Source organism: Myodes glareolus, chromosome 15, assembly GCF_982192425.1.
Source record: "Myodes glareolus chromosome 15, mMyoGla1.1, whole genome shotgun sequence".
Lineage (NCBI taxonomy): Eukaryota > Metazoa > Chordata > Mammalia > Rodentia > Cricetidae > Myodes > Myodes glareolus.
Genome location: NC_142040.1, coordinates 29,491,547 through 29,507,538, shown reverse-complemented (window position 1 = coordinate 29,507,538; position 15,992 = coordinate 29,491,547). Strand labels below are relative to the sequence as shown.

The following is a 15,992-nucleotide window of genomic DNA, read 5'->3' as shown; positions in this document are numbered from 1 at the left end:
GCACCAGGCAGGGAGCTAACTTTCAGAAGGAAACAAAAGCAATAACTAACCTAGACAAATCAATGGTGTTCTTCAGCGTACTACTTCAATGCATAGAGGAAGTTCTGCTTTCTTGAAAATACTGAATCCAAAAGGCAGAAGCAGACAACGATACAACCAAAAGAAGCGTGGTGCCAGGCTTCTCTGACTGACGTCATGGTTTCTCTCTGACCTGCCCTCCTGCTTTCATTGATCTGGTAGTTACAGTTTATGGATTTCATTGGCACAGCTATGACAATGAATGGAACAGAGATTCTAGATTTCAAAGGGAAAAAAGCGGAAACTTGGCTGTCGTCTCATTGCCCAGTCTAGACTGTTCTGCAGGGCGCTCAGTCTTGCCCGCTGCAGAGTCCCATGGCGAGGGTCTGAGAGAAAGAGAACAGAGGTGAGCAAATTGAACCCTATGCTGTCTGGACACACGGCAGCTACTCTGTGTGCAGAGGTGATTGATAAAAATAAAGAGTACCAGACAACAGGGCCTAGCGGAGGTAACTCTGGGACATTTTCTTTTTAGGATTTAAAATGAACTACTCAAAATTATTTGCTACCATGTTTCTCTGGTAGAGAGGCTTAGAGAGCAGATTTGAAGGCTCGCCGTTTTATAACTTCTGATACGGAACGGATAAAAGGCATTGCCTCTTGCTCTTTGACTCTGTCTGTAATTATCCTTTCGCTCTAAAGTGTAAAGTGAACTGAATAAATCTCAGAACTGAAAAGATCACCATTTTCTGCAACTGTTTAAAACTCTGAGGTGTGTGAGTGCCTGGCCTGTCACTCACCGCACTTTTCATTTACTGTGGCCCAAGGCTGCGAGAATCCTGAACAGCCAGGAGGTTAATCTTACGCCGTTGGACTCTGTGAAGGTTTATGAAGTTCCTATTATTACTCTTCTCTCTCTCTCTCTCTCTCTCTCTCTCTCTCCTTCCCTCCCTCTCCGTTTCCTTCCCCCTGCTCTCATTGCTTATGTGAATTGCTTTGCTTAAATCTTTTTTTGTAATGATTGTTTAAAAAATTAGCATAGAAACTTAACTATGAAGAGTTATCAAAGTCCAAATTTATTAATTCTTTACCTTTCTCTGAAATCAAGGAAAAAATAAAAAACTAAACAAAACAACAAAAAAAATGTAACAACTACTACTTAGTATGCCCTGTTTTCTAAAATCTTTACAGCCAATAGTGAAATATTCTGATTGTTCTTAAAATCGTAGACACGAGAAATTGCTCCAAAACATGAATTCAAGAAATCTATCAGGGCAACATGGAATTTGATTGCCATCTGGGAGCCTCAGTTTCTCTCCTTGTCTTCCCTCTGTGTGGGTTTTCTGAATGGACTAGATTGAGCCTTCTTGTGGCTTAGTGGTTGAGTGCCAGGGTAAGTGCCCAAAGAAAGAAACGCCTGAACAGAGTGATACTGCTTTGGCCATAAAAGTCACACAGTATTCCTCGCATAACATCTTCCACTCTCAGGCAGGCGCAGAGCCCCTGAAGATCAAGGGCAAGAAGGAAAGAAGTGATCTAGGTGGGCATTCAGCAAGGACTGCACTTGTGTGGGCTGGAAATGTCTCTGTGACACTTAGACAATACAGTCTGCCCCACTGAAGGACATCACTGGTTTCCACAACTGCTGGGTTCTTTGTGTCTTGCACTGTCCCTCAGGGTTTCTTTTTTCTCAGGAAACATTAATGGCTATGAATGATAAAGTATTTTAGACTATTAATATCCACTACTGCATAACGGCCTAGGGCAGTGGTTCTCAACCTATGGTCACTACTCCTTTGTGGAGACTGAATGACCCTTTCATGGGGTCCCCTAAGACCATCAGAAAACACAGATATCTGTATTGCGAATCATAAAAGTAGCAAAATTACAGTTATAAAGTAGCAACAAAAATAATGTTATGGTTGGGGGTCACCACTGGGTAAGGAACTGTATTAAATGGTTGCAGCACTGGAGAGTTGAGAGCCACTAATCTAGAAAATAATGGAATTTACATAGGCAATTATTTTTCCAAGCATTAAATATTTCATTACTGGTGTCACTGGTGAAAATTTTTCGTTCTAATTGCTACCCACTTGGTGTGGGAGAATTATCTGTATTCTGTCAATCATGTATTTTATTAAAACGCTGATTGGCCAGGCAGGAAGTATAGCTGGGTCAACCAGACAGGAAGTAGAGGCAGGGCGATGAGAACAGGAATATTCTGGGAAGCAGGAAGCTCCCTTTGCCATTCCTGACCAGATCACCAAAGAAGCAACATGTGAGCTGACAGCTGAAAAAGGTACCAAGCCATATGGCTAACATAGATCAGAATAATGGGTTAATATAAGCTATAAGAATTAACAAGAAGTCTGAGCTAATTTGCCAATCAGTTTATAATCTTATGGAGTCCTGTGTATAATTTTCTTTGGGGCTTGCGGGCTGTCGGGTACCGGGCGGAACAGATATCCCAACAAGCCTACCCCTCATGTTACACCCACTTTATCGAATTGATCACAACATCAAATCTACTTCTAGGCCTGGATTGTTTTAACTCAATGATATTCAATAGGAACTGATAGTCTGGGGTTTGTTTCTTGTTTTGTTCTTTTGTGTTTTGGCCTTGTCATTCTCCTTTTGAACGCTGATCCTTATTCTTATTCTTTTCTTTTCCTGGCATCCTTGGGAGATATTGTCACATTTTCCTAATTTATCCTCTCCTTGAGTTTCTACACTTTAAACTCTATTTTTATTTCTACACTTTAAACTCTATTTTTGTTTGATCTTTTGGTGTTTGCTTGCATGTTTGCTTAAGTTTGGTTTTGTGGCAATGGTGATAGACTCATGGCCTCATGAATTTTATACAGGTGCTCTACTGCTGCCGAGAACTAAAAGCTATGCCTCTCTCTCTGCCATGTCCTAGATTGCATCCTTAAGATTATCTTTTAAATGACTAACTCTCTAATGGACCATTTTTGCTTAGCATTTGGGCGGATATACTCTTCCTGGGTCACTATAAACATCCCTGTATGCTAACACTAAACTTCTTTTCAGATATCTGCACTGTTTTCATTTATTTTTTGTATTTAGAAAAATAATACTTCAGCGACCAATTGGGCCAATATGGGGTTTATACAGACTGTCAACTTGACAAGATCTTGAATCACATTGGTGACAAATCTCTGGGTATATATGTAAGAACTCTTGTAGATTAGGTTAATGGCGGTGGTAGAACCTACCTAAACATGGACTTTGCCATTTCCTGGGCTCTGGTCCTATACTGAAAAGCAGAGATTGAGCCAAGTTCAGTCATTCACAGCTCTCTGGTTCCTGACTGTGGACACAATACACCCAGCGGTCTCCTGTTACCACTGGGGGCTTCAATGGTCTGTATTAGCAAACTTTGGGGCAAAATGAACTTTTCCTTCTCAGTGGCCTTTGTCCAATGTTTTGTTAGAGCACCAGCAAAGGTAATCAATCCAGTGAGCATTCTGGGCTCCTGTGATGTGTGGTGCCTCCATTCAAGGTTCATCTTGAGTAGCAGTGTTTTTTATTGCTTCATTTTGCTTCTGTTGCTTGCCTGGGCACGGAAGCCATCTTACTTGTCTACCAGTTCTACCATTACCATTTTCATTTCCTGCTGTAGGAACTCCTTCAGCCAAGAGCCTTCAAAAGAAGGTGAGATGGTCCTTCAGGTTCCTGCTCCATGAGAGAACTGCCAGATATTTTGCACGGCAGGAAAATTTTCAAAACCATCTTACCCTGTCTTGGCAAGGTTTGGTAGTGTTTTTTCTTGTATCCTGCTTGTCCTGTCTGTACACTGCTTTTTGTCAGTGGTCAAGGCATGGGCAATTCTTTGTCCAATGGCTAGTTTTGCCAAGAAGAAAACAAGCTCAAAGTGCAGTGTCTTCTGTGCCCAATATCCTCTCGGGAATAGATGGATGCTGCCAGGAGTAATCGTGTCTCATGTCAATAGAACCCTAAGTTATTTAAATGACACATTCTACAGTTCTTTGAAGTGATTGAAGATTACCCATCTATCCAGATTACAATCTCTATGTAGCTAAAGAACCTGAATAACCTAACTCTATAGTTAGTCTAACTATAAGTGTGATGAACATGTATGACTATTGACCTATAATTCTTACTACCTATATAGTTTAAAGAGTAAGTTCTCATATTAGAATGTTAAACAATCTTTAAACAACTGTGCAGCAAATGAGGACAATGTCATCAAAGTGTAAACAATGTAAAAGTATCTTGATCAGAGGTAGAAATGTATAGTGAAATATGTAAATATATCCTAAAATTGTATCAGTATATAAAATGTCTTAAGCAAAGGTAGAACCATGTATGCATACAACATGACAAAATAACTTTGCATAGTTTGTAAACAGAACTAGGAACAAGTTCAATCCTACAAATATAATTTGAATTTGTATCAATATACAAGAATCTATACCAATGTAAGATGTCTATAAATAATAGCTCACAAGTATTCACTCAATTACTCACTAATATTATTAGTGTGAGTAAGCTCACACTAATCTATCTATTATCCCATTCAATTCTCTTCTGAAGGTATTGGCTGAAGGAATTCCCACAGTACTTTCCTACTAAGAATTCAGATTCAGGCCATCGGTTCACATTTTGGGCCGTATGCTGGACAAATATTGAAAGTATTAGCTGTTCATTAGCTACACTGGTAAACAATGAAGCTTGACTTCGACTGTTCTCTTGTTTTCCTTCCTGTCTTTCTATTCACAAAGCTTTAAGAATCTAGACATTCAACATGAAGGGAGTAATTTTACTTTAACCTCCTGGTGAATCCATTCCAGCCTCTGAGGGAAGTCCAGTTTTCAGACTCATTTTCTCAACCTCGGTATTGGGCCACTTGTCACGATTGCCTCACAGGCATTTGGTGTTCTGTCAGTAGAGAAGCCAGAGACCCGGCTGTCCCCAGCCAAGGGCCTCTCATCAGCAGCTGGTTAACTTCTAATCTGTGAAAATGTCTAATTCGTTTTGATCATATTAATGATTTTTAACTATTTCTTCATGTTTTGATTTTTTTTAAAAAAAATGTTCTCTTTAAAATTTCTGTCATTGTTGTTTGGAACATTTGAGCTACAAAAAATGTGAATACATAATTCTGTCCTGACTAAAAAATGAGGTCATCTCTATTGCTATGTCTCCTTTATTAAAGAATAACCAACAACAGAACAAGTAACTACTAAGAAAAAAGAGAGAGTCAAGTACACAGGGAGGACCAGAATCTCAATAATTTTAATTAATCTCTAGCTTGTCACAACAGCTTAAGTAAAAGATTTGCATAGTATTTCTTCTGTTAGTTGTGGAATCACACAACCCAGATGTCACATACTAACACTTAGGTGGCCCAAAGCATGACATAAGTCAGTTCCTAATTAGTTTTTCCCAGGGAAACGTTCATTTTGGTACTTATTTTGCAAAGGCATTTAATCCTCTGAATATTTGTGTTTAATTTTGAGAATATAATTTAATCGCATTTCTCCCTTCCCTTTCCTCCCTCCAAACCCCCCCACATACCCTTCCCACCTTCTTTCAAATTCATAACCTCTTTTTGTTCAATAACTGCTGTTACTACATATATGTATTTCTTGTCTCCATAAATATAACCTGTTGAGTTCATACAATGTTACCTGTATGTATGTTTTCAGGGGTTCGGCCCTAGACAACCAGTTGGTCTTTTTTCTGGAGAAGACCATCTTTCTCTATCCCAGCCGTCTTCAGCTGCCTGTAGATGTTTGTTTAAGATGGGGCCTTGTCGGGCTTTTCTCCATCATTTGGCATATTCATTGGTGGCATCCCTGATCAGCTCGTATTTGAAAGGCCAAGTTGGTGAGAATTTATGGGTGTGGCTTCTTATGTTACTGTAAAAGACAATCTCACACCAAACTCTTTGATCCTCTAGCTTTTATTGTCTTTCCACCCCCTTTTCTGCAATGTTACTGGAGCCTTAGGTGCAGGGGTGTTTTATAGATGTAGCCATTGAGACTGGTCTGCACAACTCTTCATTTTCATTGATTATAGTTTTCTGTAGCCTTCCCCAACTATTGCAAAGAGAAATTTCATTGATGGTGGGTGAAGACTTTTATTAGAAGAATGAATGTTTAGAGTGTAGTTCGGGATTAGGCTGGTTTACTAAATTAGTAATTGTAGATTCTGCTTCAATAACCAGGATTTCACTAGCAGGAGTGGTTAACTAAGTTTCCAGTATGAGGCATGGCAGCCCTCTTGTTGATGGGTCTTATGTCCAACTAGAGAGCTGCAGGTTACTGCCAAGTTATCTATGCCACAACTGCACCAATACAGTTACTGTGCCTTTCTGACCACAGATGCAGTTCATACGCATCACACAATATATTTAAGAATTTTTTATTTCTCAATCTTTCTTGTTACAGAGTACATAAAGATATTGGATTAATGGCCAGACTACAATTTTTTAAAGTACCGATGTTTTAGTTTTCTCAAGATAAGAGACACTATTCACATTTCCTCTCTATTTCTTCCTAATGCAATGGAAAGCTATTATATCTACAATTTTTACCTGACATGAAAATGAGATATTTTAGGGTTTTTATTTTAAGTAATCTTGAAACATAATTTTAATGAAAACCCAACAGCACATTATTTTATGATTTAAAAACAAATTTATTCCTCACTCCAGGCAGCTAAATTTTCTCTTTGCTGCATGCAGTCTTGTTTCATATTTAGTATCTCTAGGTCCGTACACCACTTATTCACTTCTCAGTACATTTGGAAAATGTTTTCGCCTATATCAATGGGTATAGATAGATACCCATTAAGTTGATGAATAGAGACTTGCATAAGAATAAACTGTAATTTAGCTAACATGTCTGTAATGTTGCAAGTTTGGGTTCCTTTTTAATTTCTCTTTATTATTTTTATTCGCATGTGAATATGCACATCTGTGTGAATGCATTCCAAATATGTGTATGCCCTCTGAGACCAAAATGGGGATAGGATTCTCTGGAGCTAGGGACACAAGTAGTTGTATACCATCCAACATAGATGCTAGGAATCAAACTCTAGTCTTCTGAAGAGCAGCAAGTGTTCTTAACCATAGAGCCATCTTTGATTTAGGTTCTTTATAGGTTTTTTTCTACTATGAATCATAATGCATTCAATATATTTGTAGATATAGATATAATTTTGTTCATATGCAAACTATTTTGAAAAGTACTGAGCTAAACTTCCTTCCATGGAGATTATATTATAAAAACAAATACGCCATTTGCCTAAACAACAACAAAAATTCTGAGAATTTAGCATGACCTTCTATATCTATAGAAAATTCTTTTCAAATTTTTTTGGTGTATCTTCCTCTCTCTCTCTCTCTCTCTCTTTCTCTCTCTCTCTCTCTCTCTCTCTCTCTCTTCCCTCTCTCTCTTAATTAATTTTATTGAGCTATACATTTTTCTCTGCTTCAATCCCTTCCTCTCCCCTCCCCTTCAACCCTCTCCCATGGTCCCCATGCTTCCAATTTACTCAGGAGCTACTTCCCATATAGGCCAGATTCATGTATGTCTCTCTTAGAGTCCTCATTGTTGTCTAGCTCCTCTGGGTTTGTGAATTATAGGCTGGTTTTATTTGCTTTATGTCTGAAAGCCACTTATGAGTGAGTACATATGATATTTGTCTTTCTGGGTCTGAGTTACCTCACTAAATATGGTATTTTCTAGTTTTCTGAGAAATCGTCATACTGATATCCAAAGGGACTGTACCAATTTGCACTCCCACCAGCAATGGAGGAGTGTTCCCTTTACCCCACAACCTCTCAAGCATAAGTTGTCATCAGTGTTTTTGATCTTGACCATTCTTACAGGTGTAAGATGGAATCTCAGAGTTGTTTTGATTTGCATTTCTCTGATGGCTAAGGATGTTGAGCTTTTTCTTAAGTATCTTTCAGCCATTTTAGATTTCTCTGTTGAGAGCTCTCTATCTAGGTCTGTACCCCATTTTTTTGGATTATTTGTTCTTTTGATGACCAATTTCTTGAGTTCTTTGTATATTTGGGAGATCAGCCCTCTGTCCAATATGGGGTTGGTGAAGATCTTTTCCCATTCTGTAGGTTGTTGGTTTGTTTTGTTGACCATGTCCTTTGCTTTACAGAAGCTTTTCAGTTTCAGAAAGTCCCACTGATTAATTGTTTTTCTCAGTGTCTGTGTTGCTGGGGCTATATTTAGGAAGTGGTCTCCTGTGCCAATGTGTTCAGTGTATTTTCCACTTTCTCTTCTATAAGGTTCAGTGTGGCTGGCTTTATGTTGAGGTCTTTGATCCATCTGGACTTGAGTTTTGTGCATAGTGATAGATATGGGTCTGTTTTCATTTTTATACATGTTGATATCCAGCTATGCCGGCACCATTTGTTAAGTATGCTTTCTTTTGTCCATTTTATTTTATTTTTGCTTCTTTGTCAAAAATCAGGTGTTTGAAGGTGTGTGGATTAATAACTGGGTCTTCTATTTGGTTCCATTGGTCCTCCTGTGTAGTGATGATGGCCAGCTTGTTGGGGTATCTGTCCTGACCAGTACCCCACAGCTGGCAAGCCCCAAAGAAAATTACACTCAGGACTCCATAAAATTATAAACTAATTGGCCCATTAGCTCAGGTTTCTTGTTAACTCTTATAGCTTATATTAACCCATTATTCTCATCTATGTTAGCCATATGGCTTGGTACCTTTTTTAACTGTCAGCTCACATGTTGCTTTTTTGGTGGTCTGGGTAGGAATGGTGGATTGAGCTTCCTGCTTCCCAGAATTCTCCTGTTCTCATTGCATCAGCTTTACTTCCTGTCTGGTTTTCCCACCTATACTTCCTGCCTGGCCAATCAACATTTATTTAAAATATCATTGACAGATTACAGAAAATTCTCCCATACCATTTCCCCCCCCCTTTTTTTAAACAAAGGAAAATACCCATAGTCCATTTTTTGGGAATGTGGGCATAGTATTCCAGGCTCCTTCTGGCTGGTTGGGGGCACTGATAATCTTATGGGGACCTAAAGAAAATTTAGAGTTATAATCAAGTCCTGACTGGAGTATCCTGTGAGTCTTGATCATCTCAGGCAGCAGTCTTGAACCTGTTCTGGATGTAGAATTCAGACATCCAAGCCATCTGTTCCTACTGGAGAGTTCTCGGGTGGTCTTCCTTGATCAAATCTGATTTTTTTTTTTTTTAGCTCAGAATGAATCCACAGCCTCTCATTTCCTGAGGAAACAAAAGCAAAATCCCTTCTCCAAAGTAACATATCTTTTGACTTCAGTTTTGAAGCCAAGGTATTTTCAAAATACCTATCTTGGATTAGTTCAGCAGCATTTATAAACAAAAGTCTTTTAGCAGCTGTTGCTCCTTCTTCAGAATTCAAACAATTTAAAGAGAGCATGATAACTTACAATATCAAGATTCTCTGTGTATTTTCCATCTTTATGCAACTTTATTTTAACCTCTATTTCTTTTATTTTTACTTTTACTTTTTGAGACAGGTTCTCTGTATATCTTTGTCCTGGAATAACTCTGTAGACCAGGCTGTCCTTGAACTCACAGAGATCCTTCTGTCTCTGCTTCCCCAGTGCTGGAATTAAAGGTGTGTGCTACCACACCTTGAATTCACAGAGATCTGTCTGTCTCTGCCTCCCAGGCATTGGGATTAAAGGTGTGTACCTCCACACCCTGAAGTCACAGAGGTCAATCTGACTGTGCCCCTTGAAGCCCCACATTGGGTGTCATTTGTTGTGAGGAACTGTGGACAGACCTGCTTTTCATCCCACCCGGCTCCCGCATGGCTAGTTTAGCCCCAGAAATAACAACACACAAATTGTATTCATTTAAACACTGCCTGGCCCATTATCTCTAGAGAGTTAGATACTGGCTAACTCTCACATCTTGATTAACCCATTTCTAATAATCTGTGTAGCACCATGAGGTGGTGGCTTACCGGGAAAGATTCAGCATGTCTGACCTGGTGGCTGGCTCCATGGTGTCTGCCTCATTGCCCCCTTCCCAGTATTCTGTTCTGTTTACTCCACCTACCTAATTTTTTGTCCTATCAAAGGGCCAAGGCAGTCTCTTTATTAACCAATGAAAATAACACATTGACAGAAGGCCTACCTACATCACTCCTGTCTGTTTAATGCCAATACCCAGCTGTTTTTAGCACTGTAGCTCTGTAGTAGAGTTTGAAGTCAGGGATTGTGGTGTCTCCAGAAGTTTCTTTGTTGTACAGGATTGTTTTGGCTATCCTGGGCTTTTTGCTTTTCTGTATGAAGTTGAGTACTGTCCTTTCGAGGTCTGTGAAGAATTTTGCTATGATTTTGATGGGCATTGCATTGAATCTGTAAATTGCTTTTGGTAAGATTGTCATTTTTACTATGTTAATTCTACCTACCCAAGAGCATGGGAGATCTTCCCATTTTCCACTGCCTTCTTCAATTTCTATCTTCAAAAATTTAAAGTTCTTGTCATACAGGTCTTTTACTTGTTTGGTAAGACTTACTCCAAGATATTTTATGCTATTTGTGGCTATTGTAAGGGTGATGTTTCTTTGATTTCTTTCTCACCCCATTTATCATCTGTATAAAGGAGGGCTACTGATTTTTTTTTGAGTTAATCTTGTATCCTGCTTCATTACTAGTAGTATTTATGAGTTGTAGAAGTTCCTTGTAGAATTTTTGGAGTCATTTATGTAAATTATCTTCTCATCAGCAAACAGTGAGAGTTTGACTTCTTCTTTTCCAATTTGTATCCCCTTGATCTCCTTTTGTTGTCTTATTGCTCTAATTAGAATTTCAAGAATTATATGCAATAGATATGGAGAGAGTGGAAAACTTTGTCTTGTTCCTGATTTCAGTGGGATCACTGTGAGTTTCTCTCTATTTAGTTTGATTGTGGCTGTTGACTTGCTATATATTGCCTTTATTATGTGTAGATATGTTCCTTGTATCCCTGCTATCTCCAAGACTTTTATCCTGAAGAGATGTTGTATTTTGTTGAAGACTTTTTTGGCATCTAATGAGATGATCATGTGGTTTTTATTTTTCAGTTTGTTTATTTGGTAGATTATGTTGACAGACTTTTGTATGTTGAACCATCCCTGCATCTCTGGGATGAAGCTGAATTGATCATGGTGGATGATGTCTCTGATGTGTTCTTGGATTTGATTTGTCCATATTTTATTTAGACTATTTGCATCAATGTTCATGAGTGAGATTGGTCTGTAATTCTCTGTCTTTATGTGGTTTGGATATCAGGGTAATTGTAGCCTCATAAAAAGAGTTTGGCAGTGTTCCTTCTATTTCTATTGTGTCCAGCAATTTGAGGAGTATTGGTATTAGTTCTTCTTTGAAATTTTTGTAGAAATCTGAGCTGAAATCATCTGGTCCTGGACTTTTTGTTGTTGTTGTTGTTGGCAGACTTTTGAAGACTGTTCGTATTTTTTAACAGTTATAGGTCCATTTAATTTACTTATCTGTTCTTAATTTTGGTAAGTGATATTTATCCAGAAAGTCATCCATTTCCTTTAAATTTTCCAATTTTGTGGTGTACAGGGTTTTGAAATATGACCTAATTATTCTCTGAATTTCCCCTGTGTCTGTTATTATGTCCCCCCTTTCTATTCTGATTTTGTTAATTTGTACATACTCTCTCTGCCTTTTGGTTAGTTTGGATAAAGGTTTGTCTATTTTGTTGATTTTCTCGAAGAACCAACTCTTTGTCTCATTGATTCTTTATATTGTTTTCTTTGTTTCTATTTTGTTGATTACAGCTTTCAATTTGGTTATTTCCTGCCATCTAGTTCTCCTGGGTGAGTTTGTTTCTTTTTGTTCTAAAGTTTTCAAATATTCTGTTAATTCTCTAGTGTTGGATTTTTCCAGCTTCTTTATGTAGGCAGTTAGTGCTATGAACTTCCTCTTAACACTGCTTTCATGTTGTCCCATAAATTTGAGTATATTGTATGGTCATTTTTCCTGAATTTTAGGAAGTCTTTAATTTCTTCCTTTATTTTTTCCTTGACCCATTGATGATTCAGGTGAGCATTGTTTAATTTCCATGTGTTTGTGGGCTTCCTAGAATTAGTGTTACTACTGAAATCTAATTTTAAGCCATGGTGATCCGATAAGATACATGGGGTTATGCCAACTTTTTTTAGCTGTTGAGGTTTGTTTTATTATCTAGTACGTGGTCAGTTTTTGAGAAGATTCCATGAGGTGCTGAGAAGAAGGTATAGTCTTTCATGTTTGGATGGAATAATCTATAGATGTCTCTTAAGTCTGTTTGAGTCATAACATCTGTTAGTTCCCTTATTTCTCTTTCCATTTTTGTATGACTGACCTGTCCAGTGGTGAGAGTGGAGTGTTGAAGTCTCCCACTATTAGTGTGTGGGGTTTAATGTGTGCTTTAAACTTAGAAGTGTTTCTTTTACAAATGAGGGTGCCCTTGTATTCAGGGAATAAATGTTCAGTATTGAGATTTCCTCTTGATGGATTTTTTTCTGTGACTAATATTAAATGTCCTCTTTATCTCTTTTGATTTTAGTTTGAAGTCTATTTTGTTAGATATTAGGATAGCTACACCAGCTTGTTTCTTAGGTCCAATTGATTGGTATGTTTTTTCCCAACCCTTTACTCTGAGGTGATATCTGTCTTTGAGGTTGAGGTGTGTTTCTTGTATGCAGCAGGATAGATTCTGTTTTCATATTCAATCTGTTATCCTGTGTCTCTTTATAGGTGAGTTGAATTCATTTATATTAAGGGATATTAATGACCAGTGATTGCTATCTCCTGTTATTTTAGTTTTCATTGTTGGTGATGTTATTTTGTGTGTTTTTTCCTTCTTTGGGATTTGCAGCTGTGAGATCATCTATTGTCTGTGTTTTTGTTGATGTAGCCAACTTCCTTGGGTTGGAGTTTTCCTTCTAGTATTTTGTATAGGGCTGGGTTTGTGGTTATGTGTTGGTTAAATCTGGTTATGTCTTGGAATATCTTGTTTTGTCCTTCTATGGTGATTGAAAGTTTTTCTGGATATAGTAGTATGACTGGCAACTGTTGTCTCTTAATGTCTGCATAACGCTTGACCAGGATCTTCTGGCTTTGTTTCCATTGAGAAATCAGGTGTAATTCTGATAGACCTGCCTTTATATATCAATTGACCTTCTTCCTTTGTAGCTCTTAATTTTCTTTCTTTACTCTGTATATTTAGTGTTTTGATTATTATTTGGTGAGAGGATTTTTTTTGATCCAGTCTATTTGGTGTTCTGTAAGCTTCTTGTATCTTCATAGGCATATCTTTTTTAGGTTGGCAAAGTTTTCTTCTATGATTTTGTTAAATATAGTTTCTGTGCTTTTGAGTTGGACTTTTTCTCCTTCTTCTATACCTATTATTCCTAGGTTTGATCTTTTCATGGTGTCCATATTTCCTGGATATTTTGTGTTAAGAGTTTGTTAGATTTAATGTTTTCTTTGACTGATGAGTCTATTTCCTCTATTGTATCTCCAGCACTTGAATTCTCTCTTTCATCTCTTGTATTCTGTTGTTTATCCCTGAATTTTGGTTCCTGATTGTTTTCTCATGATTTCTATTTTTTATCATTCCCTCGGCTTGTGTTTTCTTTACTGTCTCTATTTCAGTTTTCAAGTCTTGAATCGTTTCTTTCATATGTTTGATTACTTTTTCTTGGTTTTCTTTAAGGGATTTGTTGATCTTTCCAATTTTTTGCTTGTCTTTTCCTCCATTTCTTTGAGCGAATTTTCATTTTCCCTTAAAGGGCCTCAAACATTCTCCTAAAGTTATTTTTTAAGGTCATTTTCTTCTGTTTTATCTATATTTGGCTGTTCAAGTCTTCAAGTTGTAGGGCCTCTAGTTTTTACTGGTGTTGTGTTATTCTTTGTTGTGTTGCGTGTCTTCTTACCTTGTCTACCCATATTTTCCTCTAATTTGTGTAGTTGTGCTGTCTGTGACTCTGGTGATCAGTCTTCCAGGTGCCAGTGGATTCAAGGCTCAGATGGTTGCTCCTCGTGGTGTAGTTAGGGCCATGGATCCAGTCACCCCATTGGTCACTCCATATTCCTGGAAGTTGCTCAATGCTCACAAAGTTCACTCTGCAATACCAGGAGTAGTTCAGGCCTGCTCCCAGGGAGATCGCTTGCTTGGGTCTTTTTCTGCTGAGGTTGTTACCTTGGGCCTACTCTGGTAGAAGTCCTGGCTCAGGTCTACTCCCTCATAGGTACCAGACTCCTGTGAGGACATCAGAGGTCCCTGATTCCAATATACTCCATCAGCAGTTGCTCCCTTATACCTGCTTCTGTGGAGTTCACTGTCTCAGGCCTACTTCAGCCTAGGTTGCTGGCTCAGATCTGTTTTCCTAAATGTTTGTAGTATGAGGGGGCCGGCTTGTTGGGGTTTCCATTCCTGCCCAGTACCACACAGCCGGCAACTCCCAAGGAAAATCACACACAGGACTCCATAAGGTTATAAACTGATTGGCCCATTAGGTCAGGCTACTTATTAGTTCTTATAACTTATCTTAACCCATTATTCTGATCTATGTTAGCCACATGGGCTCAGTACCTTTCTCAGTGTGACAGCTTACATGTTGCCTCTTCGGTGGTCTGCGCAGGAGTGGCTGAGAGAGAGCTTCTGCTTCCAGAATACTCCCAGTCTCTTTTCTCCACCCCTACTTCCTGTCTGGCTTTCCCACCTATACTGCCTGCCTGGCCAATCAGCGTTTTATTAAAATATGATTGACAGAATACACACAATTCTCCCGCACCATTTCCCTCTTTTTTTTTTTTAAACAAAGGAAAATACCCATAATCCATTTGTTGGGAATGTGGGCGTAGTATTTCAGGCTACTTCCTGCTGGTTGGGGGCGCTGATAGTCTTAAGGGGACCTAAAGAAAATTTAGAGTTATAATCAAGTCATAACAGGAGTATCCTGTGAGTCTCGATCATCTCAAGCAGTAGTCTTGAATCTGTTCTGGATGTAGAACTCAGACATCTGGGCCATCTGTTCCTATCGGAGATTTTTCAGGTGGCCTCCCTTGGTCAAAGGTGATTATTCTTAACTCTGAATAAATCCAGAGTCTCTCGTTTTCTGTGGAAACAAAAGCAAAATCTCTTCTCCAAAGTAACATACCTTTTGACTTCAGTTTTGAAGCCAAGGTATTTTCAAAATTCCTATCTTGGGTTAGTTCAGCAGCATTTATAAACAAAAGTCTTGTAGCAGTTGTTGCTCCTTCCTCAGCAATCAAACAATTTAAAGAGAGCATAATAGCATACAGTATGAAGATTCTCTGTGCATTTTCCATCTTTATGTAGCTTTATTTTAACCTCTATTTCTTTTATTTTTACTTTTACTTTTTGAGACAGGATCTTTGTATATCTTTGTCCTGGAATAACACTGTAGACCAGGCTGTCTTTGAACTCACAGAGATCCTCCTGTCTCTGCCTCCCCAGTGCTGGGATTAAAGGTGTATGCTACCACACCTTGAACTCACAGAGATCTGTCTCTGCCTCCCAGGCATTGGGATTAAAGGCGTGTACTACCACACCTTGATTGACACAGAGGTCAATCTACCTCTACCCCTTGAAGTCACAGAGGTCAATATGCCTCTGCCTCCCAGGCATTGGGATTAAAGGTGTGTACCACCACACCCAACTACTCTCTTTCTTTCCTTTTAACTTTAAGAACTTTAACTTTTAGTCTGCATATACACACTGTAAACCATTTAGAGGTTTTCTTCCTCTTTGAATCCCTCTTTACTGTATATTTTTCTTTTTCTGACCATATGAGTCTTTAATTTACTAAGCAATATGGAGAGCTGTGGCTTTGACGGCTAGATCCAGCTCATTCCTTAGCTTTTCAGCCTCAAGGCTGAGGTACCAGCCAGAGCTGTGTTCACTGCCACAACTCTATGGC

The 15,992-nt window shown here is 38.5% G+C and overlaps 1 long non-coding RNA gene across 1 annotated transcript in view; it reads left to right on the top strand.

Annotated features, from left to right (window-relative positions):
- The first annotated feature begins 321 nt into the window (after positions 1-321).
- Positions 322-15,992, top strand: part of LOC125406031 (uncharacterized) — a 56,034-nt gene continuing 40,363 nt past the window's right edge. The window contains exon 1 of the long non-coding RNA XR_014997199.2: positions 322-424. This is a non-coding gene — a long non-coding RNA (uncharacterized LOC125406031). The remainder of the gene's footprint in view (positions 425-15,992) is intronic.